The 22,386-nt window shown below is 43.7% G+C and overlaps 1 protein-coding gene and 1 pseudogene across 2 annotated transcripts in view; both read left to right on the top strand.

The window, feature by feature from the left end:
• Nucleotides 1-22,386, top strand: part of TIC40 (hydroxyproline-rich glycoprotein family protein) — a 105,047-nt gene that overhangs the window by 6,501 nt on the left and 76,160 nt on the right. The window lies entirely within an intron of this gene.
• LOC148025548 (uncharacterized) lies at nt 13,602-15,984 on the top strand (annotated as a pseudogene).

Raw genomic sequence — 22,386 nt, 5'->3', positions numbered from 1 at the left:
CAAACGGTTTAATGGTCATGGCTTTGACCTTTGGAAAGACCGTATGCAGGGCATTTTGTTCTTGAAGGATTGTGAGGATGCTTTGCAGGAAGATAAACCCGCACTAATGTCTGATGTAGATTGGGCCAGAGTGAATGAAAAGGCTGTGGCTTACATAAAGATGGGTGTTATTGATGACATTCTGATAGACATTAAGGGTTTAGACATATGTTATGCAATATGGGAGAAGTTGAAGACTACTTATGAGATCACCACACCTGTTAATCAGGTTCATTTAATACGCAAGTTGGTGAATATGCAACTGGACGAGTCAAAGCCTGCAGCTGAGCACTTGAGTGCATTTACAGGGATTCTAAATTAGCTCAAAGATGCAAACTTGGACTTTGATGATAAGTTGAGGGCGAACTTTTTGATCATGACACTGCCGGACTCGTGGGAAACTTGGTGGTTTCACAGAGCAATAACCCCGATCCCTCATATGATGGGGTGAGGGGTTCTAACTTGAATGAAGAAATCAGACGTATGTCTAGTGGAGAAGGCAGCAACTCAACTTATAATGTAAGAGGCAGGGCTGAAAAGAAAAATGCATATGCAGGGCAGAGAAACAGGAGCAAGAGCAAAGGAAAGGATAAGAGTGACATTACTTGCTATCATTGTGGTTGAAAGGGCCACAAGAAACCTGATTACAAGTACTACAAGAAGGAACAAGAGAGAGAAGAATTCAGGAGATAAAAAGAAGAAAGAAGAAAAGACAGATGCATTGGAGATATCCAAAGGCAAAGAAAAGGCCAATGTGGCCTCTAGTGTGGTCATAGAGGAGCTTTCAGATACAGAGGCTGATGTATTATGTGCAGTTGATTATGATGCCCTTGAATGTCACATGCAAGATATGTAGATTACTAAGGCTGATGTGATTGATGCACTCTTGTCTGTTGATGATGGTGTCACTCAGACTGGGATTGTAGACTTTGGTGCCTCTTTCCATGTAACTCCTTGCTTGGAGTGTTTTGCTATGTTCAATGCAGGCAGTTATGGAAAGGTGTACCTTGGAAATAACCATGCTTGTAGCATTGATGGGATTGGTACAGTACACTTGTCTTTAGACAATGGTCAAGAGCTTGTGTTGAAAGATGTCAGATATGTGCCTGGCATTAAAAAGACTTTATTGTCTGTTGGTCAGCTTGACTTGCATGGCTACACCACACTGTTTGGTGGTGGTTTGTGGAAAGTGAAAAAGGGTTCCATGCTGGTTGCAAAAGGAACCAAGAAGGGCAGATTGTATTGTTTGCAGTGTAAAGCCTTGAATGGCAAGTTTCTTGCAGTTGCTGAAATTTGCAGCCACTTGGAGTTATGGCATAAGAGATTAGGCCATATGAACCAAAAAGGACTTGATGTCCTTACCTCTGTGAAGAGGGTTGATGGAAAAGGCTCTAAACTTGATTTTTGTAAGGAGTGTCAGTTTGGAAAGCAAATAGAAAATTCTTTATACTTTGGTGTCTCGCGTAAGTCCAATGTCTTGGACTTAGTGCATTCTGATGTATGTAGTATGCCCGTGAAATCATTGGGTGGTGCTGCATATTTTGTCTCCTTTATTGATGATTGTTCCAAGAAGATTTGGGTGTACTTGCTGAAAAAGAAAAGTGACGTGTTTGCTGTTTTTAAAACTTTTCATGCATTTGTGACCACTCAGACAGGTAGAAAGCTGAAATGCTTGCGAATTGATAATGGGGGTGAGTTCACATCGACTGAATTCAAGTCCTTTTGTGACTTGCATGGTATTAAGAGGGAGCTTACAGCCCCTTACAGCCCTTCTTCAAATGGGGTGGCTGAAAGATATAACAGAACTTTATGTGAAAGAGTGCAGTGCATGCTGTCCACTACTAATCTCCCTCATTCATTTTGGGGAGAGGCACTCAAAACCGCGGTTCACATTTGCAACCTCTCTCCAAACAGGTCCTTAAATAATGGCATCCTTGAGGAGGTTTGGTTTGGCAAATCGGCCTCATATGACCATTTATGCATTTTTGGCTGTGATGCCTTTGTGCATGTTAGGAATGAATTGAGGAATAAACTTGACCCAAAATCTACCAAAGGCATCTTCATGGACTATGGTGATGAGGCTACAGATTGTGGTTACCTCAGTCCAAGAAAATTATTCGCAGCCATAATGTTGTGTTTAATGAGGCAAAATTGCTGAAAGGCACTCTAGCCTCTAATGAAGATCTAAAAAAGGTAAAATTTCAGAGTTTGCAGCCACCCATTACTTCAGAAAATGAGCCTCAAGGTGCTGTACCATAGGCTGAAACTGATGATCAGCCGGTTACTTTTGAGCCTGATGATGATGGACAGAAAATAGAAGCACAAGGAGGTCATGGACAGTAAGATAGGCTTGCTGATTATGAAAATGCAGGTGCTGGAAATGAAATTGAAGGTGCTGTATAGCATGAACAGCATGCTGAAAATGGTTTACAGCAGCAAATGAATGCTGAAAATAATATACCTCCTGATGTAGACCCAATTCTAAGGCAACCACGTAGGTTTGACCCCTCCTTGCATTATGTGATGCTTACAGATGAGGGTGAGCCTCTTATATACAAAGAGGCCAAGTCATGTGAGTTTAGCAGTAAGTGGGAGCTAGCTATGCAGGAAGGGATTAAATCTCTATATGCAAATGATATTTGGGATCTTGTGTCATTACCAAAGGGAAGAAAGCCACTTCCAAACAAATGGGTGTACAAAGTCAAGATAGTTGATGGGAAACCCAAGTACAAGGCAAGGCTAGTTGCCAAAGGTTATGCACAAAAGGAAGGGATTGACTTCCAAGAGGTCTTCTCACCTGTTGTGAAGATGACCACTTTACGTGTGCTTTTTGCTCTTACTGCTGTTTTGGATTTAGAGTTGTATCAAATGGATGTAAAAACAACTTTCTTGCATGGTGACATTGATGAGGAAATCTGCATGAAACAGCCTGAGGGCTTTGTAGTTCTTGGAAAGGAACAGATGGCGTGTAAGCTAAAACACAACCTGTATGGACTGAAGCAAGCACCACGGCGGTGGTAGAAAAAGTTTGATACTTTTATGCTATCTCATGAGTTTACATGCAGCCATGCAGATCATTGCTTGTACATGAAAAAGGATACAGATGACAGCCCCATAATACTTGTTTTGTATGTGGATAATATGTTACTAGTTGGGAAAAGAAAGACTAGCTTGGACGCTCTCAAAAATCAGTTGAAATCAGCTTTCTCCATGAAAGATTTGGGAAATGCAGAGCACATTTTGGGCATGAGGATTCGTAGAGATAGAATGCAGAAATTGCTATTTTATCTCAAGAAAAGTACATTGGAAAGGTACTGGACAGATTTAACATGGCTAAAGCTAAGCCTTTTGGGGTACCCTTACCTCCTTATCTCAAGCTTAGCAAAGCCAACAGCCCGAAAGATGACGTGGAAGCAAATGCTATGAAGGGAGTTCCTTATGCATCAGCTTGTTGCTCTCTTATGTATGCTATGGTTGCTACTTGTCCGGACATTGCTCATGCAGTGGGAGTTGTTAGCAGGTTTATGTCAAATCCTGGCAAAGCACATTGGGAGGCTGTCAAGTGTATTCTTCGATACCTTAAGGGTACACAAAGAAAAAGTATTTGCTATGGGCAGGATGCACTTAGTTTGCAGGGTTATTGTGATGCAGACATGGCAGGTGACTTGGACACTCGTAGGTCCACCAGCAGGTATGTCTTTACAGTTGCTGATGGGGCTGTTTCTTGGTGTTCCAGGTTGCAAAATATTGTTGCATTGAGCACCACTGAAGCTAATACATATCAGCCTACTGAAGCTTCTAAGGAAGCTATATGGTTGAGCAGACTTGCAGATGATCTCGGCATGTCTATGGGTACTGCAGTTTTGGGATGTGATAGCCAAAGTGCTGTGTATCTGGCTAAGAATGCCATGTATCATTCATACACAAAGCATATAGATGTGCGATATCACTTCATCAGACAGATTCTGGAAGATGGTCAAATCACATTGACCAAGATTAAAACACAAGATAACCTTGCAGATGTTCTCACTAAAAGTCTAAGCAGAGCTCAACACGAGCATTGCATTCGACTAGTGGGAGTTGGTTAGCTAGAGGTTCATATCGGACCTTTAAGTGGGAGGTTGTTGGGATATAAAGGCCCGGTAACCTCCGTGTATATAGTACATGCACATTGTATATGTGAACGCACCGGTGCCTTTACGTGCCCTAAGTATAAATACATTTTATTCTTTGTGTACCAACACATTGTTGGTACACTCTTATCATCTCAAACTCTCTCAAGCCGTCACTCTCACTGGTTCACTCCTGCTCGACCTCCATCACTCTCTGCTATGCCCGCCCTCCAGTTCCAACATGATAAAGAATCGGTAGAAACCTTGCTTATCTCCTCCTCTTTTGTTTCCTCAACTCTTGAGTTTGCTAGCTTCTTGTAGTCCTTGTGGAGGTGTGTCACATGTGAATCTACTATAATAGACTATACAATACAAGAGGGAAGAGAGATTGCAAAGAAAGATGAACAAATGCAAAAGAACTCAAAAGAAGAATGCTTGGGAATGGAATCCATAAACCAAGATGAGATAGTACAACTCAATAGCAAGTCATTGGTATGTGAGTATTGGCACCCGTTCTCTCTCTCCCATAGGACATGCAAGTAATGGAGTATGCTGAAAGATAGATTTGAGGAGGAGGGAGCCGTAGCCATAAATAGGTCATGAAAAAGTTGGCTAGATTTGGAGCACACAATAAATCAGGTTGGTTAGTCAAAATAATGATAGTCAGCCACAATTAGGCTGAAATAAATTGGCGCCCACAAATCAGGACCATAATAGAATGCCCGACCCACCGGCACAACACAAACTCACACATGAATTGACTAATTTGCTAACACTGTGCCCTTTCTTGCCATAGGAGTAGCATTGACCCTTCTTCTTTTGCACGTTACCCCTCTCTGAAGCCCCCTAGCCACTCAAATGAGGGCTGCCAGAATGAGATGGAAACCTGCCCTATAATCGTAAGGGAGATTCATGCTAATGTAGCATCGATGTAATGTGCTCAAAATTGATGGGAGAATCAAATGTTTTTGGGCTCATAAGGTGATTGCAACACCCTGTGAAGACAATTTGTAGACAGTCCCCACCAAGTGAGCTTCAGGTAGAGCAGACTGCATGTTTTGAAGCTGATCTAAGAATTGTGTCACTGGGAGAATGAGTGACTAAATCATATTGGTTGCCTTGAATCGAATATTTTGCAATTGGCCATAGAGGGTAACAGCCCTCATGGTTGACGGAGCCTCGTGCATAAGCTGGAGCTTCTCCCACAACTTGGGAGATGTCCTATTTGAGGTGTAAATTAGGCTGAAAAAGTGTAGAAAAGCAAAAATGCAGGTAGGCAAATATTGAGACCTGCAAAAAAACAAAGTGAAAACAATTGCCAAAACAACTGAAAACAACAACAGTTGAGTGAAAACTATGGCTGAGCTGATCAAGTTGCAGGGTGTAGTTGTAACCAGCCTTCCTCCTCGGATAGGGTGGTAAATAACCTAATTAAGCACTATTTACAACAATTAACAAATTCACATAACTGAAAAGTACACTTTTAACATATAATCTTGGACATTGGACATCTTGTTGGCCCTAGAATTGGTGCCCCTTTCGGTATTTATTTAACTTAATTGAAGAAGAAGTTGATGTACAATGGGATTCTCCCAATCCCTTGTAGTGACGGGTCAGGCACGAAGATCGAGACAATCTTTGTTTCTTAGGCACAGAGAGATAGAGAGAGTGAGTGAGAGCAGAGCAGAGTGCACGATTTTTGGTACAATGACGAGTGTACCACTTTAGGTTTTTAGATATATATATATATGTGTGTGTGTGTGTGTGTGTGTGTGTGTAAGTACAAGTGCTAAGGGTGTGTTCACACTTGAGCACATTAAAAGGCATGAGGGCCTTTATTCCCAACAACCTCCTACCTAAAGGCAATGTGCTTTAAGAGGAGAAAAGAATCAATTAAGTCTAGGTATATACAAAGCTGAAATACATATATCTATCCAACTCCCATAATTTGTCGGCAATGAGTAAACCTCTCTGCTGGAAGATCCTTCTTGAGAAGGTCTGCAGGATTATCACTTGTATGCACTTTGACAAGCTCAATGCTCTTGTTGTCAAGTACATCTCTATTGAAGTGGTACTTCACCTGTATGTGTTTCGTCTTTGTATGAAAGACGGGATTCCGTGCTAGCATGATAGCACTTTGACTATCACAATGGAGAACATGTAATATGTGATGCCAAGCTCTCCCACCAGACGTGAAAGCCATAAAGCCTCCTTGCATGCCTTAGTGGCAGCCACATACTCTGCCTCTGTAGTAGACAATGCAACACACTTTTGTAGCCTAGAGATCCAAGAGACTGCGCCTCTTGTGAAAGTAAACACATATCCAGAAGTGGACTTTCTGCAATCCACATGACCTGCATAGTCTTCATCCGTAAAGCCAACAACAAATGCCTTCTACTTTCCAAAGCAGATGCCCAACTCCTTTGTGCCTTTGAGGTATCTCATAATATTTTTCACTACATCCCAATGCTTTTTGCCAGGGTTTGCTATGTATCTGCTAACCACTCTCGTTGCAAAGGCAATGTTAGGACGTGTAGCAATCATAGCATACATCAAACTGCCAATAGCTGAAGCATATGGTATCTTGGTCATTTCAGCCTTCTCATCATCAGATGTAGGGCTGTCCTCTGCATTGAGTTTCACATATGGAGGCAATGGAACCCCAATTATTTTCCCCCCCTCCATATTGATGACCTCGATCTCCGTCAGCCCGAGCACAGTCTGTCTCAGCCAACAGATCTCAAGATCAGAATCTGAAATCACTAAATAATGTGTAAATGTGCTGGAGGACCGCTATATAAAGCAGAAATAAAAGGCATAAAATAAATAGGTCGGCTGCATTAAATGCAGTTGACTGCAATAAAATAATGCCTAAAAACAGTCAGATTGCACTGCAGGCTGCCATGTGGCACCTGCGCAGTCTGCAGTTTAGGGGATGACTCAAATGCTAACACCCCTTCTCAGATCCTGGATGAGGCATCAGACTGAGGGATCTGGAATGTTGCCGAAGAAGAGCCTGGGAAAGTGCCTTCGTAAACAAATTTGCAAGATTATCCTCTGTCTTGCAATACTCCACATCAATGGTCGCATCCAGAAGCTTCTCCCGAATGAAGTGATACTGGATCTCAATGTGCTTCGTCCGGGCATCGAATACGGGATTCCATACCAAGGCAATGCAACTCTCATTGTCGCACCGCAAAAGAGTAGGACGAGTCTGGGGGCAGCCAAGCTCCTTCAACAATCTCCGAAGCCACATAACCTAACATGTGGTGGAAGACGCAGCTCGATACTCGGTCTCAGTAGAAGAAAGGGCTATTGTGGATTGCTTCTTGCTACTCCAAGAGATAACACTTGTACCCAAGATAAAATAGTAGCCTGTAGTAGACCGTCGGTGATCCACATTACCAGCCCAATCCGAGTCACTCCAACCTGCAAGAACCAGATCTGAAGCATCTGTACTTGCGGGATAAGAAATCCCTAAGTTAGAGGTCCCCCTCAAGTACCGAAGAATCCTCAGGGTAGCCTGCCAATGCACTTGTTTGGGATCCGCCATGAACCTTGCCAAAAGACCCACAACAAATTCACCGATTAGACTCCTTTCCCGCACGCCCACGCTCGCTTCAGCCTTGATCCGATGCGCAGCCCTCTCACTCGCCCTCGAAACCTGGAAACGCAGCCTTGTGTCGCGCTGAAATCTCCTCTTTAGATAGGTTCAGTCGTCAGTCAGTCCATTTTCACTGCTTTGATACCATGTCAGAGTGTACCGATGCGGAAGCATAGGACAAAGACTGAGAGAGAGTGAATACAGGGAGAAGAGAGAGAGAGAAAAGTAGACAGTGTAATGGGCCGACAAGTCTCCATCTCAAAAGTCACCAAGAGCTCCTAAATGTACCTTTGCTGAGAGATGAAAATCCCCCTCTGAGACTGATAAATCTCGTGAAGAAGAAACGAAGAAGCCCCAAATCCGTCATCTCGAATGCCTGATGTAAAGCTGTCTTTGTCTCTCGGACCTTCTGTGCATGATCCCCTGTCAAAATCAAATTATCAACATACAACACACACAACACACGACCAACCTCGGAAGTGTGCACATAAAGCTGCGAATCGGCCTTGGAGCGCCGATATCCCAACTTCGACTGAAGAAACGAGTCAATCTTCTCGTACCATGCACGCGGATCTGCTTGAGGCCATACAAGGCCTTCTTCAACCTGTAAACTTTCCCATCCGAGGATCCAAAGCCAGGAGGCTGCTCAGCATAGATCTCCTCCTTCAAGTCACCATTCAGAAAGGCCGACTTCACATCCAACTGATAAACAGGCCATCTCCTATGGCCAGCCAAGGCAAGAACAACTCGAATAGTCGCCATACGAGCAGTGGGGGCAAAAGTATCATGAAAATCAATGCCTGGGCGCTTAGCAAAACCTTTAGTAACAAGGCGAGCCTTGTGCTTGTCCAAAGAACCATCGCTAAGGTACTTGGTCTTGAAGACCCACTTGACACCAATCACCTTCTTGTGAGAGGGACGAGGCACAAGAGACCAAGTGTCATTCCTCTCAATAGCCTTCAACTCGGCTTCCATGGCCTTCCGCCAATGATCAGACTGTAAAGCCTCCTTCATTGAAGTGGGCTCTCGATCTTGCATAACACGGGTCAGTAAACAATAGTTGGAGCATACAAGCTCCGAAGAATGTGCGTGGTTCCTCCGTGACCTCCGCGGTCCATCTTGTGATTCCCACTCCTTAGGAACCCCCTCGATCCTTGAATCTCAGAGGGTGTCACGGGCCCAACAAAGAGGAAGACGAACCTCTCCCAGTCGCTCTCTATCTGCTGAAGACTCAGGAACATCCACCGACGGAAGCTTCTCGGGGGTGGCCGGTGGAAGAAAAGACTCTGAATCTGAAGAAGAATCTCCATCAAGAGGCTCTGGCTCCAAAGAAACTGTCTCGGGAGCCCAACTCTCCCCTGGATCTCCAAGGATGGGGTACTCCTCACCCCCCTCTGTGGCCGGTACTTCCACGAACCGCACATCTCGGCTCGTGTAGACATCTCGCTTAACGGGATCAAACAAACGATAACCTTGGGACTGGGAGCTATAGCCAACAAAAACCTGTCGTCGGGAAGCCACCTCGAACTTATCATGCTGTGTCTTCGGAATGTGCACATAAGCATCACACCCAAATATCCTGAAATAAGAGACATCAGGCTTAGTCTCGAAGTAAGCCTCAAAAGGTGTCATCCTGTCAATGGTCGAAGAGGGAGATTGATTGAGGATGTGAACTGCGGTAGCCATTGCCTCGGCCCATAGAAACTGAGGTGTCTGTCGGTGCTCCATCATGGTGCGTGCCATCTCGATTACACTTCGGTTTTTCCGCTCCAAAATGCCATTCTCTTGGGGAGTGTTGGTGTTAGCAAACTCTTGGTGAATGCCCTAATCTGCACAAAAATGAGCAAACTCATTAGACATAAATTTACCTCCCTTGTTTGAACGCAAGGTCTTTAGTCGCCGGCTAGAACGGTTCTCCTCAAAGAGAAGCCAATCCTTGAAGTGAGAGAAAGCCTCCAACTTCAAAGTCAAGAAATAGGCCCAAGTCATTCTGCTGTAGTCATCTACAATCAACATGAAGTACAAGCTCTCGTTTAGGGACTCGGTCCTCATCGGGCCACAAAGATCAGTAGATACAAGCTCCATGGGTGAAGTAGACCGCCTAGAAGCTTTGTTGGGAATCGCATCCCGATGCAGTTTCCCACGAATGTAGGAGATACTTGGCTGATGGCTCACCATTATGTCCGGCAAGCCTTGGACAAACGACCCTTGCGATGCCTTTCAAAGGTACTCGTAGTTCAGGTGGCCAAACCAAGCATGCCACAACTTGGATTGTGTCTGAGAAGTAAGAAGAAGAGAGGTAAGAGCTGAAGAAGACTTCATTTTGTAGACTCCATTCTCCTCATACCTTGCAAAGAGAACCTTTCTCGATCCACGATCAAGGACTCGAACAATATCACTGTCAAACTCCACCAAGAGGGCAAGAGCACAAATCTTATGAACCGAAAGTAAATGATATCCCAATCTTGGCACATGCAACACCTCAGAGGTGTGGGTACCACCACGTCCATTTGGAATAAGCTGCATCTCACCTCGCGCAGCAATAGACACAGAAGAGCTGTCTCCAATGAGAATCTGCCCACGCGAAGGTCGCAAATGGGCAATACCAAAGGAAGGAGTCGTGTGCGGTGAGGCACCACTGTCCAAATCCACTCTCGAGCTTTGGGAGCTGTCATCGCAGCATCAAAAGTTGTCGGTGTAGAGTCCTCAATGACTGCTAAGTGTAGAAAAGCAGTTGATGAGGGTGCAACCACTGCTCCAGAGTCCTTCGTGTCCTTATTCTTGGTATCCTTCTTGTCTTTGTCGGGGCAATCCTTCTTCCAGTGACCAATCTTTCCACAAATATGGCAAGTCGATTCCTTCTCTTTGTCCTTCTTGGATTTGTTGTCCTTCTTCTTCTTTTGGTCCTTCCCCTTCTTCTGAGAGGCTTGATAAACCAATGCCTTCGATTTGGAAGCGAGTGCAGCGATGCGGAAGCATAGGACAAAGGCTCAGAGAGAGTGAACACAGAGAGGAGAGAGAGAGAGAGAGAAAAGGAGATAGTGTAAACGCAGAAAATCTGCGGTGTAGTATGCTATATAAGAGTGCAGAAATACACAAGGGGGCAGAGGAAATATCTGCATATGTCTCTGACTTGATGACCTTGATCTTTGTCAGCTCGAGCATAGTCTGTCTCAGCCAACTGATCTCAAGATCAGAATCTGAAATCGCTGAATAATGTGTAAACAATGTGCTGGAGGACTGCTATATAAAGCAGAAATAAAAGGCATAAAATAAACAGGTCGGCTGCATGATTGCAATAAAATAATGCCTAAAAACAGTCCGATTGCACTGCAGGCTGCCACGTGGCACCTGCGCAGTTTGCAACCTGTCCAGGGGATGACTCAAATGCTAATAGATCCTTCATGTCAAAGCTGCCATGAAGACTTTACTTCAATGAATCCAAGGCATGAGTATCCCTGCCAACAATCAGCATGTCATCAACATACAGAACCAAGATAATCAGGCTGCCATCTGTTGCCTTCTTAGTGTACAAGCAGTGACCCACTTGGCTTTTATGGAAACCTTGAGACTGCATTAATGTATCAAACTTATGATACCATTCTCTGGGTGCTTGTTTCAGCCCATCTTTGCCACGTGATTTACTGCATCCCTTGCTATCATATTTGCCTTTGTGTTGTGATCTGCCCCTAGTATGCAAAGCATTGGAAGACTTACTGGATGCATTGTTCTATCGATTCATTTCTTCCATGAGTAGAGCACTCTCTACATCAACGTACAAAAGGATCACATTAGAGTTGCTCATAGCAGTTTTGAATGTATCCCAACTCTGTGGTAGAGTGCAAAGAAATAACTTAGCCTTAAATTCTTCATCAATCAAGAACTTCAAGGTAACCAGCTGGCTGAAAATAGAGTTAATCTCACTCAAGTGAGTAGACATTCCTATACCCTCTTTCATACGCAAATCCATAAGCTTTTTCAGCCAATACACTTTGCTTGCAACACGCTTCTGTGCATACAGTTCTTCCAGTCTAGTCCATATAGCATATGCAGAATCCAAAGCTTCAATGTTAAACAGCAAGGCATCAGAAATCGATAGCTCGATGGTTGAGCGTGCAAGCTCATTTAACTCATCCCAATCTTCTTGTTCCATGTCTGCGGGTTTTGCCCCTTTGGTTTTGATCGGCTTTGCTGTTTCTTTTGCAACAGGATATTGTAGCACTATTTTTGCCAAACTGCAAAGTTATGTGCTCCTCCAAGCTTCTTTATGTGCATGAGATTACTGTTGTCACTGCCGCCAGCCATGATTTTCAGCCCAAATGTGACAAAAAAATCAGCAAATGTAGGCCCAAACTGTCACCCAAGTGACCAAGGTACAAACAAGTACCAACCAGTAATAAATGACCACGTAGAAGTACAGATTTCAGATCTGTAATTAAAATTTCAGAAGCACCAAACCATGTGCTACAACATTCTACAACTGATCACAGCTGTTCCAAGGGCATATGCATCACATTACATGAGAAATCTCAAATTTTAGCTGCAATTTCTGTTGTACATGTACCCCACGGTGTCGCAGCGCGTAGGGCTGATACGTGGATACGTGAAACAATACTGACGAATAGCCGAATCACTCAGAAAACGTCTGATGATCCTGAAAATAGTGGCACGAGACTCATTTTTTCCTCCCAACCTCGCCTAGATAGTTGCTGGCACCTCCCCTCTCGTTTCCTCTGCCAGCTTTCCACTTCAGGTGAGTCCTACTATTCTCGGACTCTCTAACTCTCTAGGCTCCCCTAAACCCCGTTCGGGTGCCCAAGGCCCCCGAATGGTCATCCCTCGCGCCCGTTTCCCATAATTTACCTTATTAATGTAACATTTCCTTTCCCTTAAGAATCGGTTTCGTCCTCAAAAACGATACTTGGAAGGTCCAACTATAAATTGGGAAACTTTTTCCTTAGGGTACTTACTCGCTCCCATGTTGAGCTTTCTTCTGAACAATCTTTCCACTTAACCAAACATTCTTGATAAATAGTATTCCTTGTTCGTCTGTTACGAACATTTAATATTCTTTCTGGTTCATGTGGATTAGATTGGTCATCTAATAGCTCCTCAAGTTTATCATTTAAGATTAGATTATCCAAATCACCCAGCTTCTTCCTTAGCTTACTTACATGAAAAACTGTATGTATTTTACTACCAGCAGGTAGTTGGAGCTTGTAAGCCTGTTCTCCCACCTTTTTAAGTATTGTGAAAGGACCACAATACCTGGGTGAAAGCTTTGGACATCGTTCCGTTTTCATGGTTTTAGTTTGTTCAGGCATCTTAAGATAGACCAATTCTCCTTCTTTAAAGGAGATGTCTCTTCGGTGAGGATCTACATTTTAAGGTTCAAGAGGTACCAAGGTTGCAGCCGTACGTACGTACGGATCATACTGTACAGATCCGTACGCATACGGATCGATCCATACATTTATTTTTTTTGAAAACCCCTTTTTGAACTTCAACGTACAAATTTGGGCTTATTTTGGAATGCAACGCTTTGTTTTGCTCTGTCTCTGCACACTGTGCACATTGCAACCAGGTAATTCTCACGCTCTCTCTCGCTCATGGCCTTGGTCCCTCATGATACATCTCTGTCTCGTACTGTACTCTCTCTCTCTCTCTCTCTCTCTCTCAACTGCGAGCGGCCAATGCACTACATGATTAATCTCGTCTCTCGCTCCCTTCCGAGTCCCTCTCCCTCTCTCTCTCTCTCTCTCTCTCTCTCTCTCTCTCTTCCTTTGGAGTATGCTCTAAGACCTGTCTCTCTCTTTCTTTGTGTCACACAGCTTCCAGGATCCAATATGCCGAAGCCATGCAACCCCTATTGGCAGGAGCACACCAATGTCATCCATGTTATTAATACGCTGGCCCAAGTTGGTTGTGGCACGCGTAGATGGCAGTGCAAGTATTGCAACTTCGAGCTCATGAGCACAATTTCTCGTGTCGTGATACACTTGACAAGTATTGGCACCACCGGCAATTGTGGTGGGTGCAAGTAGGTGCCACAAGATATCAGAGACAAGCTCATTGCTGAGAATTCATCAACAGCAAAGGGTTCAAAGAAGGTAAGGGGCAGCTAGCACACTCAAGATGCACTTCATGATGCACTTGTGGGGGAGATGGGCGATTCTTCCACACAGGATAGCCAGCCTACAGGGGGCAGAAAGAGGGCCTGTGTCATGTAGGAGGTTGATGAGGATGATGATGCACATGTGGTGAGACAGAGTACTTTGTCTTCATGTGTGTCATCTCTTTCGTGGGTGAAAGAGAGACAAAAAGTGGCTGAGATGGAGATTGCTTGCACTCTTGTGGACTGCAACATCTCCTTCAATGTACTGAGGACTGATCAATGGAAGAGAATGGTGAGGGCCATAGCAGAGGTTGGCCACATAGACTCGTGGTCCGGGGTGGAGTATAACAAAATGCGTACCACGATGCTTGAAGAGCAGAAAGCCTTGATAGACAAGGCATTGGTACCTGTCAAGGCAGGATGGCAGTCTTTTGGGTGCACCATCATATCTGATGGCTGGAGTGATATGCGTAGACGACACATTATCAATATTTTGGTGTCCTCATGTCTTGGCACATACTTCTTGCGGGTTGTGGATGCAGGAAAGGCAGGAGAATCCATCGACGCTGAGTTTATTTATCACCACATTAGACAGGCAATTTTGGATGTTGGGCCAGAGAATGTGGTCCAAGTGGTGACAGACAATGCTTCAAATTGCAAGCGTATGGGTGAATTGGTCAAGGTAGAGTTTCCTCGCATTGCTTGGACTCCTTGTGCTGCACATTGCTTGGACTTGCTGATGGAGGATATTGGAAAGTTGCCATGGTTGCAACCTCATGTTGCAGATGCCACGAAGATTACTACATTTTTCCGAAAAAAACATCAAGCTTTGGCCATCTTCAGGAGCCATAGTGCACTTGATATGGTGCGACTCTCGAAGAGTAGGTTTTCTTATATGTTCCTGGTCTTGCAAAGGCTTTTTTAGATTGTGGAACCCAGTACTACAGACTGTGGTGGACCTGAAATGGAGGGTTATGCACCATGCGCAGACAGAGGCCACTAGATACATTAAGCGGAAAGAGCTTAACGAGGCCTTTTGGATAGAGGTACAGAGCTTGATAGTGGCATTGCAGCCTATCGATGTCCTTCTCCGAGTCACAGATATGGAGAGCTCTACTCTTGGACTGGTCTATCATCTCTTCATGGAGATGAAGCACCATATTGCCACCTCCTGTACGACATTGACGGAGTCTTGGTGAGTGTACACTTGGATATTGTTCTTGGCTGATTATATTAATATTAAATAATATGCACATTGCAACAATATGTTTAAAGTTATATTATATAATGGCTGTTGGAATGTTGGCTTGTCAATTTGTAGCCGGGGTGACATCTTGGCTATTGTAGAGAGGCGATGGACGTTTATGAGCCGTCCCATTCATGGGATGGCTGCATTGCTTCATCCCTTCTACAAGAAGCCAGAGCTGTTTAGTGAGAGCACTCTGCTCACGCAAAAAGACCAATACATCAACATAATGTACGACGAGGATGAGCAACTTGAGGTTGATGCAGAGATGGTGAGTTTTATGAACAATCTAGGACCATCCTTTGCTAGAGCAGTGGTTTTGAGAGAGGAGGTGACGAAATTTCCTCTCACGTGGTGGCAGAGCTATGGAAGACAAGGTCTCCCAAAGCTGACTCATCTTGCTCTTCGAATCCTCTTGCAGGTACTCTTGACTCTTTCACAATTGCATTCATCTTTAAAGTTTAATTCATTAGGGATTTTGACTTCAAAATCGTATTGTGATTCGTGATTGTAGGATTGTTCTGTTGGTGCTTGTGAGCGCAATTGGAGTGCCTACTCCATGGTTCACACGAAGATCTGCAATCGGCTTAGTACTGCTCAGCTAGAGCGATTAGTGTATTGCCAAGCTAACATCAAGCTTGTGCGAGATTATCATGCTTTGGGGACACCCAAGTAGGTATGTTTAACTGTCGGATGTCGTACGTCTTTTGACACATTTCAATATAATTAAGTCATTTCTTGTGGCTCCGACTTGTCGGATTTTGCTTTTCCACAGGCTGATCCGCCGACCCGTGTGAAGATGGTGCCAGCCTCTACTGAGGACGACGTGGAGCAGCGTGACAGAGACGAGTAGGCAGATATTATATGACTCCTTCATAGAGAGTTGGAGAGCATCGATCGCCGTGTCATGAGGTGACAACTATTTTGGCATGACAGAGATGTAAGCAAGATGCATGGGCCGTTTTTAGGGATAATGCCAGCCAGTTATCTTGTCAATATGGTATTCAGCAAGCTTCCTCCTTACGAGCTGAATTGCAGAATGCCCAAGCTTTATTGGGCCACTCCTTGTCCCTAAGTCAATCAGGGAATTCTAATGATGACTTGCCCACATGCATTGAATGGTTGAAAGGCAGGGTTCATTCTCTTCAGGAACATGAATATGCAAAATAGAAATTGCTGGCCAGAGTTGAAGCTTTATATGATAATGTCAATCCCATCAATTCTTTGCTCGCCTGCACCAGAAATATTCTCGGGAGAATATTGTGCGCTTAATGGATGAACATGGTGTTATGGTGACTGACACGGCCTCCATCATTAGTATGCGTGTCGACTTTTTTAAGTCCTCGTTGGGTCCGCAAGAGAATTTTTCTGATGCTGTACTTGCCGCTCGCCGATATATTTGCGAGTTGGTAAGCAACCAGGTCAAACCAGAATGGGTGGACTTAATGGAGGCGGACATTTTTGAAGATGAAGTGGAAGAAGTGCTATCTCACCTACCCTGAAGGAAAAGCCTTGGCTGGGATGGGCTTCCTAATGAGCTCTTTCCAACTAATGTGCAGCAGCTTAAAGACCCATTGACTCGCCTGTGTCAGCGAGTGTGGAATTCTGGTATTATGCCATTAGATTGGAAGATTGCTATCATTTGGTTGTTGCCCAAGGTTCCCTCCCCAACCTCTTTGAAATAACGGAGACCTATTTCCGTTATGGGTTCGTTATCCAAAATTTTCTCCAAAATCATTGCCAACAGATTGCAGAAAGTTTTTCCGCACCTGGTTCATCCATGCCAATATGGTTTCATTAAAGGCCGTAATATAATGCATAACATCTTGAATGTTCAACTGTGTATTGACTATGCCAAAGCTTCAGGACAATAAGTAATTATGCTGCAACTCGATATTGAGAAGGCATTTGATCATGTTAGCTGGTCTTTTTTGTGGCAATTATTGTCTACAATGGGATTTGGCCCTCGTATGGTTTCTCTTATTGACACTATTGGTCAGGGAGCTGTGGTTCGTATTGCTCTTAATGGAGGGACCACGGAAGAAATTGCCTTATCTCGGTCCCTTAGACAAGGCTGCCCTCTCAGCCCTTTGTTGTTTGCCTTGGTCACTCACCCGATGCTCTCCTTGCTGGATAAGTTGGTTGATCAAGGTGAGATAGTTGACTTGTCTCTTCCCAGTGGCACTCAACTTGTGGGTCAATCTTTGGCAGACGATTCTTTCATGTTCCTTAAGGCTGATCGCACTAATGTTAATTAGGCAATGGTGGAGTGGAATCTTTTTGCTTTGGCATCTACACTTCTATCATGTACGGAGACTGATCTGTAGGCCTTGGGCTAGCATGGAATTGTGATCTCAAAGGGAAATATCACCAGACACTTGGGATGCCCTATTGGTGTGGAGGTAGCACCTTGGGCCTCATTGGATTGGATGGGCTCCTAGAATCATGACATGTTCATGTATTGGAAATCTCAAGGTTGGCCTTTACATGTCAGACTGAAAGTTGCTCAAAGTATTATGATCAGTATGATATCATTCTTTTTGCCTCTGCTTCCCTGGACTAAGAAGTCCCTTTTGGAACTTGTTCAGCCTATCAGGTTCATATTGTGGAAAAAGAAGGGGAACCGTTTGGGACAGGTTTGGATTTTGTGGCAGCATGTGACTACGCGTAAACGAATGGTGGGAGCAGCTTTGCTGGATGTTAATTTGCATATGACAGCTTTGAGGTTGGCCCTTTTGCAAGCGTTATGTATATAGAGTCATCCTTGGTCAGACATTGCAAAATTTTTCATTGAAAAGACTGGCATCTCCAATGGTAACACGGTCATTCGTGCCTCCTGGTGGCATGTGCTTAATTCCTCGAGGCCTCTTAAGATCACCCAATCTTTTCTCCTTTCTCATTTGATTGCATCATGGCAGGAGATCTTACATTTTTCAGTTTGGCGCCCTCCTGAGATTCGTAAGGATGCGGATTCGCTGCAAGGAGAAGTTTTGGCCTCCTCCAGATTGTTAGATTGGCTAGACAAAGATTTGCACAGACTCAAGTTTAATTGGATGGCTCGTTTGGGGTTGTAGACAGTTTTGGACGGTGTTATTCCTGGGCAGTCCCAGCTTTACTCTTTTCAGCGTATTCGTCAACACTTTTGGGTATCCCGAGGATGTGGTGATATCTGGTCATCCATACAAGCCAAACTTTAGAGGTTCTCTCTGTTACCAGTGCTACAATCTTTGTATCCATGGCGTGATTGGAAGTTTGTGATACCAGATGACTTTGAGAAGAGGTCTACTAACCAGATTTACCATCAGATGGTGGAGGCCAAGAGATGGGTCACTAGAAAGGTGGATACATTATGGCATATTAGGGATGGCAAAAAGAAGTGGCAGGAAATATTCCTTCAGCTATGGAAGTCCAAGGCTCCCTATCAGGGGAAAGTCTTCTTGTGGAGATTGCTGATTGGTGGTCTTTCAACTGGAGAGGTGTTGCGTGCTCGGAACATTTCTGCTGGACGGTGTGTATTCTACACTACATGTGATGAAACATTGCTTCATCTTTTTGCCTCTTGTCCAGTTGCGCAATAGATCTGGTGTTTTATTTCCCGCGTGTGGCTCTTGGCTACTCAGCTACGCATAACAGCCCGTTCTTGGATCCCTCCATGCCTTCTTTGCATTCTGATTATTCCTGCTTGTTCTAGTTTCTGAGATGGATTGTTCTATGGCATATCTGGCGTACTCGGAATGCCTTTATTTTTGATTCGGTCTCGGGCATCCTTCGTCATGTGGCCCGTATTCGAGGTTTGGTGTTATGGCAGATTTCTTCCATGATATCAGCTGACCTCATTCTTCCTGACATTGTTGCCCCTTGGCTGGCTATTGTTTGCTCTACACCTGCAGTGTGATTTTCTTCTTGTGTTAAAGTCCTGATAGTCTTTTGTCACTTTCTTGGAGGACCTGATGGTCTGATGTAACAAAATGTAAGAGATTTAGTGAGAATCTTGACCAGATGGTCTGATGTATATATTTTCCGGAGAGAGAGTTTTAAGCCGACCTGATGGTCTGATGTAAAATATTTACTTAATTCAATTACCTTTACGAAAAGAGAGAGAGAGCTCTTGCAAGTACACAAGCTGAATAGATTGATGCGATAGTTGTTGATGAAACTACAAGTGATAGGGCTTGAATATATAGACTAAGCTGTGTAGCTAACCCTTTGACCCTTGTTGAATGCCAAGTGGTACACCTAAACATACACTTTTACACACAATAATGTGTGTTCACACGAGGAGAAATAAAGCTAACAAACCTCTCTTTAGGTGATGGGTGGCTTAACCTATGACATGAAACATATGAAAGAGGTTATGGGAAGGTCTTACCTCAAAGAGTTAGTGTCTAATCTCGCCCAATGATTCTGAAAAAGGAGATACATAAATGAGAGAGGTGCAACATGAGGATGATAGTCTATTGAGAAGATGAGGGACCCGAAGGAAGACATGGTTCAGTGATGAGCATATGCATGGCTCAGAGAGGCTGATCAAAAGCCAGTGTGGCTTAGAGGCAGTGGGCACATGACTAGAGGTCAAATACATGGGTATGGCTTTCAAGATCGAACTCAAAGGTCGTGTGTAAAGTGGTTTCAAACCCACTTGAAATAGAACTCATAATAGAATCATAAAAGGAAAGCACAAATCTTTTTGGATGAAAATCCGAGCAGAGTATCCCACACAGTAAATAGATGTGTTTGGAAAGGTCTTAACACATGTATTGGTATGGTCATTGTCTAATTTCAGAACACATTATTAATTAATTAATTTATGATTTAATTCAAAACGCATGTTGGTAGGGTTCATCATTCCCAAGTGACAATGATTGAATAGATACATTAAGGGCCTTGTCAGATGTAATAGGTGGCTTATCATGGTTACTATCTAATAAGTTATTAGCAATGGCATATTGGGCGTGTTGCTTGTTTTGCTACTTGTGTTTTTTCTTGTAACATTGGTCAACAACGTGACCAATACACTTGCAATATCACTTGGGCGGTTGTTTCTTGGCGTAGAAGACTTCCAGTGCTATGCCAATATCTTTGTTGTGCCTTTCGTCATCCAAAAGAATGGTGACCACCTCTTCATATTTCATCTCTCAAGCCAACTTGAGAGCTGTCATGGTTTCACGAAATTATGCTTCTTTCATCAAGCTATTAGGAAGTACAACCTTTTTGTCGTCGTCATCTAGATGACTATTAAGAGTGGTCAATTGGTAAAAGAGACTTAAATCATTGAGATATTGCTTAAGAGCCTTCAAAGGATTGTAGGAGATACTAAACAGTTGCATCTTCAAAAATAATCTGGAATTATTAACATCTCCCCCAAATGTGACTTGAAGGCCGTCCCATACCTCTTTCACCGTTTTGTGAGATCAAGGTGATGAAGAAGGTTGCTAGAGAGGCCGAGCTTGATGATGGTGAGCACTCTCTCATTTTGCTCGAGCTATTCTTGATGAAGTTGTGGGTTGCCCCGAATGTGCTCTGGCTTCTTAGTGGAGATGAGCCTTCATGTGCCTTCTCTCATAAGTATAAGCCAAATCTTTGTCTTCCAAACGGAGATCTAGACGCGTGAGAATTTTTCTTGACAATAGATGCAATGGAGAGGCCTTAGATTGAAAAAGATCCAACTTTTGATGAAGAAATTTGAAGAAATTGGGCTCAAATTTGAAAAGGCCTAAATTTTATTGTGAAGTTTTTAGAAATTTCAAGCAAATTGCAAAGCCCTAGTTTCAAATCCCCAATTTCATATGAACTGCCCCTAAAAAGGAAGAAATTCTTAACTTTAATAGAGGATGGTTTAATTAAAAGACCTTATTATAGTGCCAAACATGTTGAGGCAGATCTGATGAGCCACATGTTGTGACATGACGGCAGATTTAATGGCCAGATGACAAGTAAGATCAACACAACAGGCAACAAGTGGTCAATGCAGCCCGAAATGACAGGTGAGTGTGAATCTGATGTGTGCACAGTCGAGCGGCGACCCTTAAAACGTGGTGCTGGAGACAACATAAGTCGTGGGGCAGGAAAGGTGCATCAGCAGGTGCCAGGCAGGTCTGTTGGCAAGATGACAGGGCAGGCCAGCTCAATGCAGGTTGAAGATGATGATTTGGTGACAGTAACGAACATGCAAGAGGTTGCAAGATGTGATCAGGCAGGCAGACACGGGCTTTGGTTTACTGCCCATTTGGGCTTCCAAAGGCCGGTTTGCCGGGACATCACCAACTTTCTCAAGGAGTTGAGCTTGTGGTTGTCCTGAGGAGCAAACACATGCATTTTGGTTTGCTGTAATTTAGTTATAGCAAGGTTTATACTCGCTGAAAACAATGTATAACAAGGGGCAAATGGTAAAAGATGTCACATAACAATGCCAGTAGGAGTGAGGAATAGGAATCTCCTCTTAAAAGGCGCTCAACACATCATTTTGAGTCTCCAAACACTGAAAATGCGTTAGGACAGTGAGGAACAAATGTGATAGGCATAAGGGGAGATCTTAGAATGAAGTTTTGAGGAGTTGAGGGCAGATTGCTGCAAGTTCATCAGCTATGGAGAGTACTTCGTCGTCTCTGACTCATGTGCGGAGGTAGAGCCTGCTCCCTTTGGTCAACTCTCTCTCTATTCTCAGAGGAAATGCTCCGCACGATGGGCTGATTTTATCAAAGGTACAATTCTGTGTTTTCTTTGCACTTCTGCTAAGGCAAGAGCCTCACTGTCGACGTTTAGGAGCAACGGTGGGCTTATTCAATGCAGGAACTAAAGAAAGTGATGACCATGCCACACATGAATAGGGTATTTGAGGTTTGATTTAGTGGTGTTTATGGGATTGTTTTTTTTTTTGCTGGAAATTGGAATGATTCTAGGGTAGAAGGGATGTTGTTTTGGATATGCTGGACAGTAAAAATAGTAAATATAGAGTTCTGCAGACTGCAATTCTGCACATGAATCATTGAGTTATGGTCACAGAAAATGCTTTCCTAAAAGGGATGTTGTTTTGGATATGCTGGACAGTAAAAACAGTAAATATAGAGTTCTACAGACTGCAATTCTGCACATGAATCATTGAGGTATGGCCATAGAAAATGCTTTCCTAAAAGGGATGTTGTTTTGGATATGCTGGACAGTAAGAACAGTAAATACAGAGTTCTGTAGACTACAATTTTGCACATGAATCATTGAGTTATGGTCATAGAAAATGCTTTCCTAAAAGGGATGTTGTTTTGTTCATGCTGTA

This window comes from Lygodium microphyllum, chromosome 14 (genome assembly GCF_053477565.2).
Source record: "Lygodium microphyllum isolate KBCC chromosome 14, Lygodium_microphyllum_v1.1.10, whole genome shotgun sequence".
Classification (NCBI taxonomy): Eukaryota; Viridiplantae; Streptophyta; class Polypodiopsida; order Schizaeales; family Lygodiaceae; genus Lygodium; species Lygodium microphyllum.
Note: the sequence above shows the minus strand (reverse complement) of the source record. Positions and strands in the feature narration are given on the sequence as shown.